A 17,184-nucleotide genomic window follows, 5' to 3' on the forward strand; every position below is an offset into this window, starting at 1 on the left:
AAACTATAAGTATAACATATTTTTTTCAGATAATTAAAACACAGAAAAATTTGTGTCTTCTTGTTAAAAACGGTCCCCGTGAAAATAACACATTCATGTGTCAATTTCATATATTACTGTTCTGTTAATTGAACTTAAATGTTAAATTATTAAAACATTTTTAAAAAATGTAAAAATAACACAATGTGCATCTATTTTTAATTTTACACATAAATATGTTCTGCTTTATTAGTAACAATATTTATCTGTTAAAATTTACCATTTTTGATCTGTTAAAATTTACAGGAAAAATATTGATTTTTTATTTTATTATATAAGTGAGGATGATAAAATCTAAAGTGAGTATATTTTTTGTCAATTTTATACACAAAATTTATTTGAAATTATTTGAAGTTTTGCATTTATTTTGTGTTAAAATATTAACACAATATTTGTGACTCTATTTAACATAACCATATTATATTAAATTAACACAAAAATTTCTGTGGTCAATTTGGGACATATATCTATTAACAGAAATTTTTCAACTATAAATATACACTTTCGGGTTCTTCTATATCAAGGATATTTGTTTTTTATTTTTAGATATTTCAGATAATCTTTGTTAATAATAAATGATTGTGTTTTCTTTTTTAAACAGGGTGTTCTAAAATAGAAAATTTTTAAAATGAGAATAAAAATTTTTTTAAAACATTACCAAAAATATTGCATTTTTTCGAAGTAAGAGAATTGTCTCTTAGAATTTACTCTGAAAATCATGGTAATCCTATAGGAAAATATGGTACTGCAAGAATTTTAAAAAGTTTCTCTAATTAAATATTTACCATAATGAAAAATCTTAATGTCTAGCATAATAAAATATAAAATGTTCTATTAATTTTATTATGTACATATTAATATTTTTATTATGGTAAATATTAATCAGAGAAACTCATAAAATTCTATTAATATCATATATTGTCCCATGATTACTATGATTTTCAGGATAAATTCTCTCCATATGTATACTATAAAATTCCTTTTAACAGATCTAAATATTCTTAATTATTATTACACTAAAAAAAAAATTATTAAATTAATAAATATTTATTTCAATATTGCCTAATAAATCATTCGTTTGAAATCAATATTTTTCACATCGAATATATTAACAATATATAATATATAATATACCAACATATACTAGTTTCAAGAAAAATGATTTATTAGGCAGTATTAAAATTCAAAAAAAATGTTCTGTCCGTGTAGAACTTGAAAATAACTCTTAAAATGAGAATAGAATTTTTTTGAACGCGGTAGTCCAATAATCTAATAGCCAGGTGGCCTTATACAATGTGCGGCGCATTGCGTATTCCTTACGGAGGAACGGCAGTGGAAACAGCCTTGCGACTCTACTTTCTATTGCGTCACGTAGAAGGATGAGGCCTTCGCATGCCGGCACATTTTGACGCATTTCGTTTCTGCGCTGCGCATTATTTCTCTATATATACATAGACGACGAAACGAGACGAGGGGTATAAAGGAGATAAGAGAGAGGCCAGAGCAGACGTTTTGAGGAAAGGAGGAGGAATCTCCCTCAGCGTAATCGCCGAGATTAACTTCTCTTTCAGAGAGCGCCGACATGTGTACGAATAGTAGCGGCGGACGGGCTAATTTCTCGGAGTAACGCACGAAATGAAACTGCACTTAAGCAACCGACGTCTTGGAATTGCGTGTAAATAAATTCTACAGTTCTTACGCGTAACTCTTATACGCGGGGTTTAGCATAAGCTTCGCCGTAAATATTCTTCAAGTTTTAATCGTACTAAGAATTTTATTTTAAATTATACTCTTGCGAGAGAAAAAAATTATCACGGATACTTAATTTTGTTTTTTTTTTAAATTTTTATTATCCTCTCGTACTCTTCTCTGTTTAAATTTATCAATGTTCTAATAAATTTCTCTGACGCTTTTATTAATTTAATTAATATAGATGGGTAGGTAATAACGCGCAAGCGTATATGTATATAATTTGTTGTAGATTAATTTCTTCCTGACTGAGAGAAAGAGAGAGAATAAATTTTACGACACGCAACGTTTTCATGTAACAACAACCTTTATTTTGGAGTGTTGTAAATCTAACCGAGGAAACATTTTGAATATTAAACGAAAAAAAATGTTTTAAAGTTCTGGCAGTTTTGTTGAGTTCTGGATAGTACCTACCTTGAGAGTTCTAAAAGAAATCTTAATAAATTTTACGATATGCAACGTTTTCATGTAACAACCTTTATTTTGGAGTGTTGTAAATCTAACCGAGGAAACATTTTGAATATTAAACGAAAAAAAAATGTTTTAAAGTTCTGGCAGTTTTGTTGAGTTCTGGATAGTACCTACCTTGAGAGTTCTAAAAGAAATCTTAATAAATTTTACGATATGCAACGTTTTCATGTAACAACCTTTATTTTGGAGTGTTGTAAATTTAACCGAGGAAACATTTTGAATATTAAACAAAAAAAATGTTTTAAAGTTCTGACAGTTTTCTTGAGTTCTGGATAGTATCTTGAAAGTTCTAAAAGAAATCCTAATATATGACAAAATTAATTATTTTTAATACTTTTAAAAATTTCATTTTGTGAAGTTGTTAGCACCCACAAAAATAAATCTTTTCTTTGGCTTAATTAGCCAAAACTATTTTTAAAATTGATAAAGAATTCTACACTGTAAAAAAATGTAAAATTACATACAAAATTGCATTTTTATTATTTACATAAATAATTAAAATATATACATTTCATTATTTATCATGTTATTTTACATTTATTTATGTAATTATATATATTTTTATATAATATATTTACATATTTTTATATAATATATTACATATTTTTGTTACAGTGTAGAACTCTTCGGAGCGCACTCAGAACTTACAAAAAAATTAGTTTTTTGAAAAACGAAGTGTCAATATTTCACAGAGGTGAAGAAGCACATAATCGATACGCATTAAACTGCTGTACGATGCTCCACGTCGCAGTCGACTAGACCTCGATCGATCATTACACCGATAATTAAATCTGTAAATCTGCTAAACCGTTAGAAAAGGGTGGGGTACGCCAGGATACTCGAGTTTTCTCGAGGTTCACGCAAACGTTCGAGAATGCACTCTATGCACAAATATATATGTATTCAACAGAATGTCCAGCAGATTCAATGAAAAAATTCCCTGACTTATTTTTCAGATTTTCCAAGACAATTTGCATATATCTATATGATAAATCAATTAAATGTTAAATCATGAAATCCTTGAGATATTTTTGTCAACAATGAAAAGATTCGAAAGTTAAAAAACAAAAATTTAAATCAATTACATTCTGCATTATGTACGATAATCGAAACAAACGTGTCACTATAATCTATTTAAGTAATCACCTTTTTTATTTATATCAAATTTTATTTTTAATATATTTTAACAAATTATAATACATATATTTTAATATATTTAATGATATCTAATATCATAACAAAATTTTTAAATAAAACATTTTTGATAAAATTAATGTGTTAATTTTTAATAAAAAAAATGAATTAAAATAAAAATCTTGAACAATATTATATATAATTCATGAGCAATGTTATAATATATTTTGAAATATATAATACATTGAAACAAAATAGCACGACGATGAAAATATAAATTAACGAATACGCTGTAGATGAATCGATTTTTAACAACACAGAAAATTAGCATACTGGGAGTCAAGGAAAAGTTATATTTATTTAATAATCTATATTATAAAAAAAATTTCAAATTATTGGGACAGATGTAGAATTATGTGAAAAAATTCAGAAAAATAGTAAAATTTCCTGACTTTTTTATTCCTTGACAATTTAACACTGATAGAATTTTCTCTTAGAGTTTACCCTAAAAATCATGGTAATCATGGGACAATATCGTATTGGAAGAATTTTATAAGTTTCTCCAATTAATATTTACCACAATAATAGTATATTGTGTATCAAGTGCGGAAAGTTGACAATTGATCATCCGCACGTGATACACATACTATTTTGTATTACAAGTGCAGGCAAAGTGGCTTTGTGCGCGTTTTCTGTGCGCGAGGTGGCCGATCACACGCCGCCATCTTGCGGCGGCACGATGCGGGAATAACCGTGTTCAAAGTCATTGTCCACGGTTGAAACCATGGGCAATGTATTACCCACGGCTTTAGCCGTGGGCAATGACTTTAAACGCGGCTCAGCCGTAGGCAATGGCTTTGACAGCTTATTCACTCATCGTGTCGCCGCTAGATGGCGGCGTGGGAAATCGGCCGCTTTCCGCACAGAAAACACGCACACAAAGTGCCAATTTGCCTCCACGTATAATACAAAAAATATTAATATCTACCACAATAAAATATCTGTTCGATTAATTTTACTATATATACCTAGCAAAATTTACTATATTTTTATTGTGGTAAATATTAATCAAAGAAATTCTTAGAAAATTCTTCCGATATCGTACGTATTGTCCACAATTAACATGATTTTCAGATTCATTAAATTCCCTGACAATACCCGGGGTTTCCCAAATTTTCCGACCGCTGGCACCCTGATTCCAAGCGCGAGAATCTATCCGGAGAGGTAGATCGCGGTCTCTCGCACCTGAATCTGTTTCCGCGGCCGCCGACGCTCTCCCTGCCCGCTCCCGTTCGCTTTTGCATTTTTTTCATCAAAAACGTTTCCGCCGGTCGGAAAGGGAACCGGAGCGCGCGCGCGCTTTTATGCGGAGCGCCCGGCGCGTTTTACATCCCCGCGGCAACGATGAAAATTCATCGCGTAGACTTACATAAATATTTCCATTATGGTTCTTTTCGCTCTTTTATCTCTCTTTTATCGCTCCTCCTCCTCTGCTCTTTGCTCGCGCTGCGGTAGATATACTCTTCGACTATCGGTTACGTCGCTTTTAATTAACGTTGTCGCGCGTCGTTCGGAGCGATTTATTCCAAGTTGAAATTAACGATTGGACAATCGTGCTCTCGTGCCGCGAGGGAGAGAGTGAGGAAAGCAGGAAGGTTATACGAGACTCGATGATTGTGAAACCGCATTATTGATGAGATAGTTTATTCGTAGGGATGGAATAAATATAATACATATGCAGTTCTCACAACTCTCCGTTGCGATATATACGAGTGGATATTGAAACGAAATCGCGCATCCCCCTTCGATCTATTTAATAGAGTGTGCATGTATCATCAGATTATACAGCGGAAATGTGATGATTAGTAATAATAGTGATGATAATAATAGCGCACAAGGAACACGATTATTGTATATTAGCGTGATGATATATTAATTCGCGAGTAGTTGTTCGATACACTGAAAAGAATTCTTGTACTTTTATATGGAAATTATACCTACTTATTCAAAATTGAAAAAAATACTTCATTATTTCACTATAATTTTTTCCATATTTTTAAAGTAAAAAAAATATATATATGCAAAATATATGTAAAATTACTTTTTTTATGCACAAATCACTTGTAATTTTAAATTTAGTATTATTACTTTATTAGAACCTCATTTTATTAATTACATTATTTTATAGCATTTATACATTACTATGTTATGGTGCAATATTTTTAAAATATGTAAGAACATATTATTTCATATAAAATTACACATAATTTGTAATTTTCTATATAGGTAGCAATATTACAGGATTACGCTAGGTCGAAAAATTTCACACAAATATTTTTTTTTTTTAATGTATCAGTCCTTTTATTTTACGAATATTAACGAAACAATGCGGAAAAAAATATTAATTACCCTAAATAAATTTTAGATATCGCTATATTACACTTGAAATTTAATTACCATCAAACTTAAATTTTATCTACATGGTGACTAATATTTTTAACCTATAGTTTTCAGTAGAGAATTTCCCGTTAAATTATTAATTAAAAATATTAGTTACAATAGAGAGCTAAAATTTGGACGGTTTAACTAAATTTCAGGTGTAATATAGGGACACCGAAAATTCAGCTACGTAGAGGTAATATTTTTTTTCGCGAATAAAAGTATATTGCACGCGTCACAAAGCATCGATGTCTCTTTTTTTTACATGCACGACAGATTTATATCGCGCATATACAATATATTCACGGTATATTAACATCTGTGATTCTTACTCATATTTTATTATGGACCCGCGATTGACTCAACTCAAGCGGAAATCCGCGAAGGATTGATACACATTGCGTCACTTTAGTACAGTTAAATCGGCACACTAACCGAGCAATGGAATCGGTCACGCGACTATAATTTCATTTGAATTGTACGTATATTATGAAGCATTCCTATACTCGTTGAAGAAGGCCGCTATAGTCTACCGGACCCTGAAATATTATCATCAGTGTTGTGCTTATAGATGCGATTTTAAAATTAGCTACACTGCTGAAACAAAAATTTATTGAATTCAAATAAGTATTTATTTCAATACTGCCAAATAAATTATTTATTTGAAACTAGTAATATTGATTTAATATGAAAAATATTTATTTGATATATAAGAAAATCTTTTTTAAAACATGTAAAATATTTATTTATTTCAAACAAATCATTCATTTAGGAGTATTCAAATAAATATTTATTAATTTAGTCATTTTTTTCAGTGTAGATAAAAACGAGAACATGTAAATTCATTTCAGATAAGATGATGATTTCGTTTTAAATATATCTAGATAAAAGATAAAATTATATGGCGATTTATCTAGATAATAATTTTTAAGACTGCTTATGTAAACATAATTGTAAAAAATGTAAATTATAAAAGGGATAATATATATGTATTCATATTTTTATTTATAAGTTTTTATCGCTTATACTATACTTAAGTTCTACTATTCAAGTATTTATTTATGTGCTATGATTCTAAATTAAAATTATCTGAAAATGATTCTAGATAATTTAGTAAAGATAATACTTTCAAGTTTCATCTATATAATTTTATTTATTAGATAACAGCAAACACTGTATATATTCAGTGTTGTGCTCAAATAATTTTAAATGAAATGTGTTATCTTTACTAAAAATTATCTAGAATAATATTTAGATAATTTATATGGTTTACAGTCATAATAAATAAAAATACTCAAGAAGTAAAACTTAAGCAGTACTTCAGTGATAAAAACTTACAAATAAAAGTATGAATATATTTTTATATCTCTTTTATAATTTACATTCTTTTATAATTATCTAGTAAAGATAAGATGAAAATGTGTAAATTCATCTTAGATAAAATAAAGATGATTTTGAATTTAAATATATCTAGATAAAAATAAAATTATATAGCAATTCACCTAGATAACTTTCAGATAATTATATTTTTAAAATTGCTTATGTAAACACAGTTATAAAAAAATGTAAATTATAAAAGGGATAAAAAAAATATATTCATACTTTTATTTGTAAGTTTTTATCACTTACTGCTTAAGTTCTACTCCTTGAATATTTTTATTTATTATGACTGTAAACCATGCAAATTATCTGAATATTATTCTAGATAATTTTTAGTAAAGATAACACTTTTTTCATTTAAAATGCAAATATAGATAATATATATTTTTTTATCTACATAAAGCTATTAAGATGACGCCCAAGTTTCATCTAGATGATCATCTATATAATTGTATTTAAATGACAGCAAACACTGATTATCACGTGAGAAATAAAAATAAAAAAAGTTTTCTTATACGCGAACAAATTGTTTTCATCGATGATTTCATTTGACAGATTGCGACAGAGAGATGACACGACGTTGCTCGCGATATCGTCGCCGGGAGATTTCTAGGTATAAAAATCGACGTGAATGAACCAACACCGAGGGGAGACGAATCCTTGGGAGAGCGAATCGAAATGCGTTTGTAGAGGAGGCGCGTCCTTGATTCATCTCAATTAGGCCAATGCCTCGTATATCGACGCGTCCGCGATCGAAGAAAGAGAGCCCGCTGCGTTCTCCTCTTCGACGAATATTCAATTTGTTTTGTGCGCGGTCGCTTGACCCTTTTAATTTGACCGACCAAGTGATAATCTCATCGCATTAAATGAAATCGTGAGACCCTCTTATCTGTCTTTCGACCGATTCGATAACGATAGCTGGAGATATATTCATGATGACGTTTTCATTTACATATTGAGCATAATTTCAAGAGCCTTATTTTCCTCGAATTATTGTTTGATATATTTTTTTCAGAAATAAATTTAACAGCAAACAAACTTGCACAGTTGAAAAATTTCTGTTAAATTTAACAGATATCACGCACGTCTCAAACGGTCCACAAAAATTTTTGTGTTAATTTAACATAATATGGATATGTTAAATGGAGATACAAATATTGTGATAATATTTTAACACAAAGTAAATGCAAAACTTCAAATAATTTAAAATAAATTTTGTTTAAAATTAACAAAAAATTATCATCCCCACTTATATAATAAAATAGAAAATCAACATTTTTTTCTGTAAATTTTAACAGATAAATCTTGTCACTATAATGAAGCAGTACATATTTATTGTGTAAAATTAAAAATATATGCACATTATGTTAATTTTACATTTTTTTCAGTTGTTTTAATAATTTAACATTTAAGTTCAATTAACAGAACAGTAATATGTTAAATTAACATATGAATGTGTTAAATATTTATAACACAAAAATTTTCACGGGGACTGTTTTTAACAAGAAAACAAATTTTTCTACCGTGTGACAAAGACATTTTTAATATTTCTCGAAAATAATATTTACGTATTTTTATAAAAGTGTCGACCATTTTATATTTATTGATTGTTAAAAATTTTTGTCCCATGACTCCTCTCTTGAAAAATATAAATGCTTTTATATAGAGTGCAAAATAGTATCAGTGCTTGTGACACCGATTATTAACAATTATATTCTGTGTAAATTTTATACACTTAAATTTAAAAATACATAGAATACAATTTTGTCTTCTGAAACTTGATGAGAATTAGAAGCTTCTTATTCAACGATAAATTATAAACAATAATCAATTTCAAACATCAAAAAAATATTTATGTAAAATTACATGATTATGCTAGCAGGTTTTTTCCAACCCAGCATAATCGTGCAATATTGCTATACTTATATGGAAGATTATAGATTATATGTAATTTCATATGAAATATATTCTTAAATATTTTCAAGATTAAAAATATTTCACTGAACATGAAATTACACATAGGTAATGCTAGTAATGCGTAAATCTTATAAAATAATGTTATAAATAAAATGGATAAATACTTATAAAATAAAGTTCTAATAAAGTAAAAATAGTAAATTTAAAATTACATATAATTATTGCATAAAAATAGTAATTTTATATTTTTTACATACATTTTTACATTAATATATATTTTCACTTTAAAAGAAATGGGAAAATAAATTACAGTGATATAGACAGGTAATTTTTCAATTGTGAACAAGTAATTTCCATGTAAAACTACATGGATTTTTTTCAGTGAAGCATCGTTCAAAGATAATTTAAACAAAAGAATCAGAAGTATATAATTTTAATTAATTAATCCCATGTGTAATTTTCCAAAAATTTCTATCGATTCGCTCTCGTATGTCTGATACATTTTTCGCTCGTTTGTTCAATATTATTATCTGCGCTGCTTCACGCTTCGTCGTTAAAATCACGAGGAAAATATCATTTTCCGCAGGAAAACGCAGTCTGTGCGCGCGCGCTTTTTTCCGTGGTTTTCCGTGGCTCTCCTTTTTTCATTTTAAACTATTCTTTTGATACGAACTTCGGCAATCCGGCTGTTGAAAGTTTTAGAACCATTTATCAGGGTTGCCCCCCTTCTTGTTTTTTTTTCCTGCCCCTTTTTCTTTTTTTTCTACGATTGCTCGCGCGGACGACATCGCGTCCGCGTAGCTTCTTTCTCTTCTTCTTTTTTCTTTCTCATTTTTTTTTTATGTAACGTTCGGTCAAAAGCGAAGTAACGTGAAAGTAGCTCGGGAAATAAATATTCCGTCCGCATGGGGGGATTATGCGAGACACCGCGAGTCACGTATAAAGTCGACAACCTCGATGAAATCTCGGAAGAAATGGCAAGACTGTTCTCATATCGCGAGATATCCTTATAGTTATGCGAAAATTTATAAGAGCTAGTTTAACACGTTCATCGCCGAGTATACATTTTCTTGCGTACGCAAAAGCGTATAAATATTTACAGAGAGAAATAAATACGCTGTATATGTATATTTATATATTTATTATATTTGTCTCATTTACGGAAAATGATTTTGACTTTAAATCATTTTATTTTAAATAAATATATGATTGAAAAAATATATGTATCTAAATACTCATATCATTATTTTAAAATAAATATATATTATAATTTATTATAATAATTATATGTAAGATTTATATATCTTTTTCATTTCATTCAGAAAACAATTTTGATGGTCTTTCTTTCAATAATTTTATTTAAAATAAATATGTACATAATTATTTTAAAATATTATTTTATTAAATTTTAAATTAGAATTATTTTATTTATTTTAAATAAAATGATTGAAAGAAAGAGCGTCATAAATATTATATCTTTCTCATTTTTGGAAAATAATTTTGACTTTAAATCATTTTATTTAAAATAAATATAATTGAAAAAATATATGTATCTGAATATATCATTATTTTAAAATATTTTGTAATAAATATATATCATAATAATTTATTATAATAATTATATGTAAGATTTTTATATATCTTTTCCAGAAAACAATGTTGACATCCTTCTTTCAATAATTTTATTTAAATATTTTAAAATAAATATATATTATAATAATTTATTATAATAATTATATATATAAAATTTATATATCTTTTTTATTTCCAGAAAATAATTTTGACGGTTCTTCTTTCAATAATTTTATTTAAAATAAATATATAATTATTTTAAAATATTTTAAAATATATATTATAATTTATTACAATAATTATATGTAAGATTTATATATCTTTTTTATTTCCAGAAAACTATTTTGACGGTCCTTCTTTCAATAATTTTATTTAAAATAAATATATATTTATTTTAAAATATTTTATAATATTTATTTTAAATAAAATGATTTGAAAGAAAGACCGTCAAAATTGTTTTCTGATAATGAAAAAGATATAATCTTATCTTATCCGAGTATAAAATTAACAGTGATTACCGACCTCGACCATCATAAGAGTGATAAATGAATGAACGCTCGCAAGTTTCGGCAGAAAACTTCGATATAAATTAATTATAAGCAATCAGACGTTATATAAATTTGCAGAAGCAAGGATCGAAGTCCGAACAGAGTCAATTTGTCAATGCAAATATGTCTTTCTCACTCAAGCAAAAATATCAAGAGACCAAATCAGAGATATATTTTCGATAAATCGTTTGCAGATTTATAGAAATTATTTGTATCTTCTAATTGACAAATATACGAAGCTCGTTATAGACGAAATAACGAAAACATTCATGATTCCAAATACAGAGTATTCTCAAAAACCAGATCAATACTTAAGGACGATTTTTCCTCAGCAAAAATATCGAGGTACCAATAAAATTTTCGAGTTATAAGCGATTCAAAATAAAGGGTTTTTCGTAAACTGAGCCTCATGGAAATAAAATAAAAAAATCACATTCTTCAATTAATTTCAAGCAGAGTTTACTTTAATAGAATTTTAATTACAATTAGTTACAAAAGATACATGATAGCCAATGATTTTAAACTTAGCTAGATAAAGATGAGATAAAAGATAAAATTATATGGCGATTTATCATTTAGATAATTTTTAAGACTGCACTGAAAAAAATATTTACATTCGTCATTAAGCTAGGTTTTTCCCGACCCAGCATAATCATGCAATATTGATACTTACATGGAAGATTACAGATTATATGTAATTTCATACGAAATATATTCTTAAATATTTTCAAGATTAAAAATATTTCACTGAACATGTAATTACACATAGGAAATGTTAGAAATGTATAAATGCTATAAAATAGTGTTATAAATAAAATAGATAAATACTTATAAAATAAAATTCTAATAAAGTAAAAATAGTAAATTTAAAATTACATATAATTTTTGCATAAAAATAATAATTTTACTTATATTTTACATGTATTTTTACATTAATATGTATTTTCACTTTAAAACAAATGGAAAAAAAATTACAGTGATAAGCAAGTAACTTTTCCAATTCTGACCTAGTAATTTCTATGTAAAAGTGCATGGATTTTTTTTCAGTGTGCTTATGTAAATGCAGTCATAAAAAAATGATAAAAAAAATATACGCATTCAAATTTTTATTTATAAAGTATCGCTTACTCCTTAAGTTCTATTATTTAAGTATTTTTATGTACAAAGATATAGATAATAGATAACAGATATAAATAATACATATTTTTATTATTTATATAAAACTAAGATGACGCCAAAGTTATCTAGATGATCATCTAGATAATTTTATTTAGATAACAGCAAAAAATGATGGCCTTCCTCGACATTTTCGCTGAGGTAAAATCGTGCGTATGAGCGTCGCTTCGGTCTTTATCGGACATCCTATATAATATACATGAGTTTAAGGTACGGATAGACGGAACAGATGCATTTTTCGAAAAGAGACAAGAGCGCGTCTCGTCGATTCTCGTTACGTCGTAAACGTGTTATTCAAATTCGCAAAGGGACGAGAAGTGTCGTCGGTTTCTCGCGGCTCGTCATGCGCGTTTGAAAAATGAATGCCTTTTAATCGTCGCGTGAAACTTCCTACACACACTCTCTCTCTCTCTCTCTTTTGCTCTCCGGTACTCAGCAGCGCAATTGCGATGCGCACGCATATATATATATATATATATATATATATATATATATATGTATATATTATATATATGTATATGTATTATAGTATATGTATATGTATACGCGTCTTTAGCTATCTCTCTCTCTCTCTTGCTCTCTCTGAGCCCGTTATGGCCGCCGAGAGTGTATTTGTGTGTGTGTATGTGTGGTGTATGCGCGCGGTTCATATCCCGGTGCAGGTAAGTTCACCTTTGAAGCGAGCAGGTATATGCAATATGCATTTGCGAGGCTCCGGCGCCGTGAAAGCGCAGGTGCGTACGTGCCACGCGAGAAACCCGGTTCTCTTTCCGAGGAAAAAAGAGAGAGACGTATACGTGACTTTCGCACACAAAAGGCACGCACGTGTCTTTTGACAAAAGTCGCGACTGCGCAAATTTGCGTCTCGCGAGACGGATATCACAGCTCCTCTCGATTCTTTATAATGTAGACAATGTTTACTGGTATCTAAATAAAATTATATAGATGATCATCTAGATGAAATTTTGACGTCATCTTATCTTGATGTGGAGTATAAAAATATATATCTATTATATATCTGGATCTTAGATGAAAAAAGTGTTATCTTTGCTAAATTATCTACAATAATATTCAGATAATTTAGATGGTTTACAGTCATAATAAATAAAAATACTCTAGGAGTAGAACTTAAACAATAAGTGATAAAAACTTACAAATAAAAGTATGAATATATTTTTATATCTCTTTAATAATTTATATTTTTTTATAACTATGTTTACACAAACAATTTTCAAAAAATAATTAATTCAAAAATTCAAAATCATCTTCATCTTATCTAAGATCAATTTACACATTTTCATCTTATCTTTATCTAATTTTTTAATTATATGTGCAATAATAATTTCAAATAATACACTGATAAAAACACATCCCATTAAGTACGTATTAAGAATATTTAATAAAATTATCTTTTTAGAAAATTTTCCTCTTAAATTAAGAGGAATCCTTTTTTTACTTTTTGCCTATTTTAATGAAAGATATTATATGAGGATAAATAGTATATATATACTCAAGATAATAATACAATTTTTTCGGTGTATGGAAATATGTTAATTAATCGCGTTCGCATTCGAATATTTATTATTAAACTATTTAGAGAGCGTAAATACATTTTATAGTATCTTAATCTTTTATGACGCTCTCGAATGTGTCACAGATCGATATAATAAAAAATTGAAAATTAATTTTAATTTTTCTTCGAATTAATTTCATTATCGACCGAAATTGCACGATGAGATGTATAATGCAGCGCGGACGCGGTTTTAACGTTCGGTGAATTTTATTATTAAATTAAATAGAGCGGGATTTCTTGCCCCCTCTTCCTCCCTCCCTCTCCACCCTTTTTCTTCTCTCTTCGTATAATTTGACACGATGCAATGGTAATGCAGTCTGGCCCAAAATCGATACGCGCATCCTATGCATACGTATATGCAAGCACGGTGCATTCTCGCGAAATTGTGTGCGTGTTACGTGTATTTTTATGTGTACGTGCGGGCTACTGTACGTTTATATATTTACAAACGGAATAAACTTTATTACAGTTACCGACTTGTTTCTATAAGCAGCCGAGCTTTTCTCGCGATTTATTTTTTTTCCTTCCACGCCCGAAACGAAAGCTTCCTTCGTACGCGATAACTCGAAATCGATAACTGGATATTTATTTTATATACTTTCGAAGAAATAACAGATTCGCGAGAGAAAAAGATAAATGGGCGAACTATTGTGCAAACCAGCTGTTAGTTCTGTTTTACCGACTTTAAGTTAGGTTAGGTTCACTTTTTATTGAATATACAGATTGAAAAATCCTCCACAATGAAAGTATGTACTGATAATAATGAATGGCAACTAATTCTTTCATGTCATCTCTATTGGGAGCGCCATATTTTGTGCACAAATAAACTGCAGAACTTTTGTATTAAATAAGTATTGTTACGAGCTGATGCAAGAGGCCGATAAAAAAACTGTAATTTTTTAATTTTTACTGTTTTTTATACGAAATTACAGCGTTCATTGATATCAGTACATTAATTGTGAAGGATTTTTTAATCTGTATAGCCAATAAAAAGAAAAGCCCTTAACTTAAAGTCGGTAAAACAGACATGGTCAGCATCCCCTTAAACTGTTTCTATCAATTCTGTCATGTTTGTCGTCGATAAAGACACATGTATATGTGTGTTTTAATGTCATTATACAGATTATAGGAGGTAAATTTCGCCGCGTTTTGTCCACCGAATGAAGCCGCGAGTGACAAACGCGGGTATCTTTTTTCTTTTTTTTCGTAAAATCCTCTTGCGCGTTTTCATTGTCGAAATGCCACGAGAGACAATTTTGCTTTTGTCAAACGCGAAACATACGAAAAGCATTGTTTTTAAAATTGCTCGTGACGCAAATGATGTCCGCGTTATTTTGGTGGGACAACAATAATTCGCCATTTCTCGTAATTACAATCGCAGAATCACGCGTATGTGTGCGTGCATTGACAAACGTAACTTATAATTATTTACATTTTCATTGGTTTTGAGCGTGTGACCTATTATTTCAAACGTAATTTTATAAACCGCGGATTATTCTGGTCGGATAAACAACGATTTTATTATACCCCGACGAGGAATGGTGTATCGCATTATTTACTGGAAAATGATTAACAAGAGCGTACATATATACATACAAAATTAAACTAGAGAATAGAAACAAATATAATATGAACTTTAAAGTTAATAGAAACGCGGCGCTTTTTTTCGTTTAATCCTTTTCTTTTTTTTTATTTTCCTCGATATTACTTGATACACTCGTATGACAGATATCATTATGGATCCATCTTTCACACATGTGTATTTTTACGAGTACGTTTATATAGCGCAGTAGTCGATTTGTACACAGGATAAAAATGTGTCGTTTTCACGTTACAATCATATTTAGGTTGCTTGAATAATTTGAGATAATCACAAAGCGTATTATTTTATTTCCAGCTATAAAAAACAGTAGAAAATACACCAAAAAAATATTTGTGTAAAATTACATTATGCTGGATTTTGTCCGATCCAGATTATATGTAATTTTATATAAAATATATTATTATATATTTTTAAGATTAAAAATATTCCACTGACCATGGAATTGCACATAGGAAGTGCTAGTAATGTATAGATGATACATTTATAAAAAAAAAGTTCGAATAAAGTAAAAATTTTTAATTTAAAATTACAAGTAATTTTTGCATAAAAATAGTAATTTTATCTATATTTTACATCTATATGTATTTTCACTTTAAAAAGATAGAAAAAAAATTACAGCGATAGTTAAATAATTTTTCTTTATATTGGAAAATTAAATTAAAAACGTAATTATTTACATGTAAAAGTACATTTTTTCAGTGTAATTTTTACATGTATCAAAATAATTTATTATCAACCAAAATCAATTTAAAAAAAAATAAGCAGCATCTGTCAAGCGTCTTGACAGGACATAGGACGAATTAAAAATCATTTTTTGATGTTTATATATAAACTTTTTTAATTATTAATTTCATGATATATTCTTATATATTCATAAAAATGACTAAATTAATACCTATATTTAGTTCAATACTGCCAAATGAATCATTTATTTGAAACAAATAAATATTTATTTGTTTTGAAAAGAATTTTCTTATGTCAAATAAATATTTCTCATATCAAATCAATATTATTAATTTCAAATAAATGATTTATTTGGCAGTATTGAACTAACAATAAATACTTATCCAAATTAAATAAATTTTTTTTCAGTGTGTATATTTTCGACGTCGCGCGCGCATGTGTTTTTACTTTTCCCATCACACTGGAGGCTTTCTTTTCTCACACTCGCCTAGCAATTCTAGCGAGGACAGAAGAAAACAAAATGACCGATCGACTGCGAGAGATAATATGGTGTGCCGTGAGTGAAAACACAAAAGGTGTTTTTGCGTTTCGCCGATAGTTAAAATTCCTCCGTTTAAAATTGAGAAATATACGTGTAAAAAAAATTAATAAATTTTAATATTGAAGGGCTAACTTCGGTTATGCATTTGAAAGTATCAGAGGGTCTAAAAACCCTCAATAAGTAACGCCACTTGTCGTGTTCGATTGTGCCGTACGTACGGTTTAGATAATCACGAGGAAAGGCAGAGTCGAGGCTCGAGTGCTTGCTTATTTCGACAAAAGTAGGTAGGCGGACATGGTGTGTATTTACCGGGGGAAACAGTTATCGCCTCCTTCGAAGAAGGTAACCAGGTAACTCG

This window comes from Nylanderia fulva, unplaced genomic scaffold (genome assembly GCF_048542155.1).
Source record: "Nylanderia fulva isolate GAGA-0341 unplaced genomic scaffold, ASM4854215v1 Scaffold39, whole genome shotgun sequence".
In the NCBI taxonomy this organism is placed as follows: domain Eukaryota; kingdom Metazoa; phylum Arthropoda; class Insecta; order Hymenoptera; family Formicidae; genus Nylanderia; species Nylanderia fulva.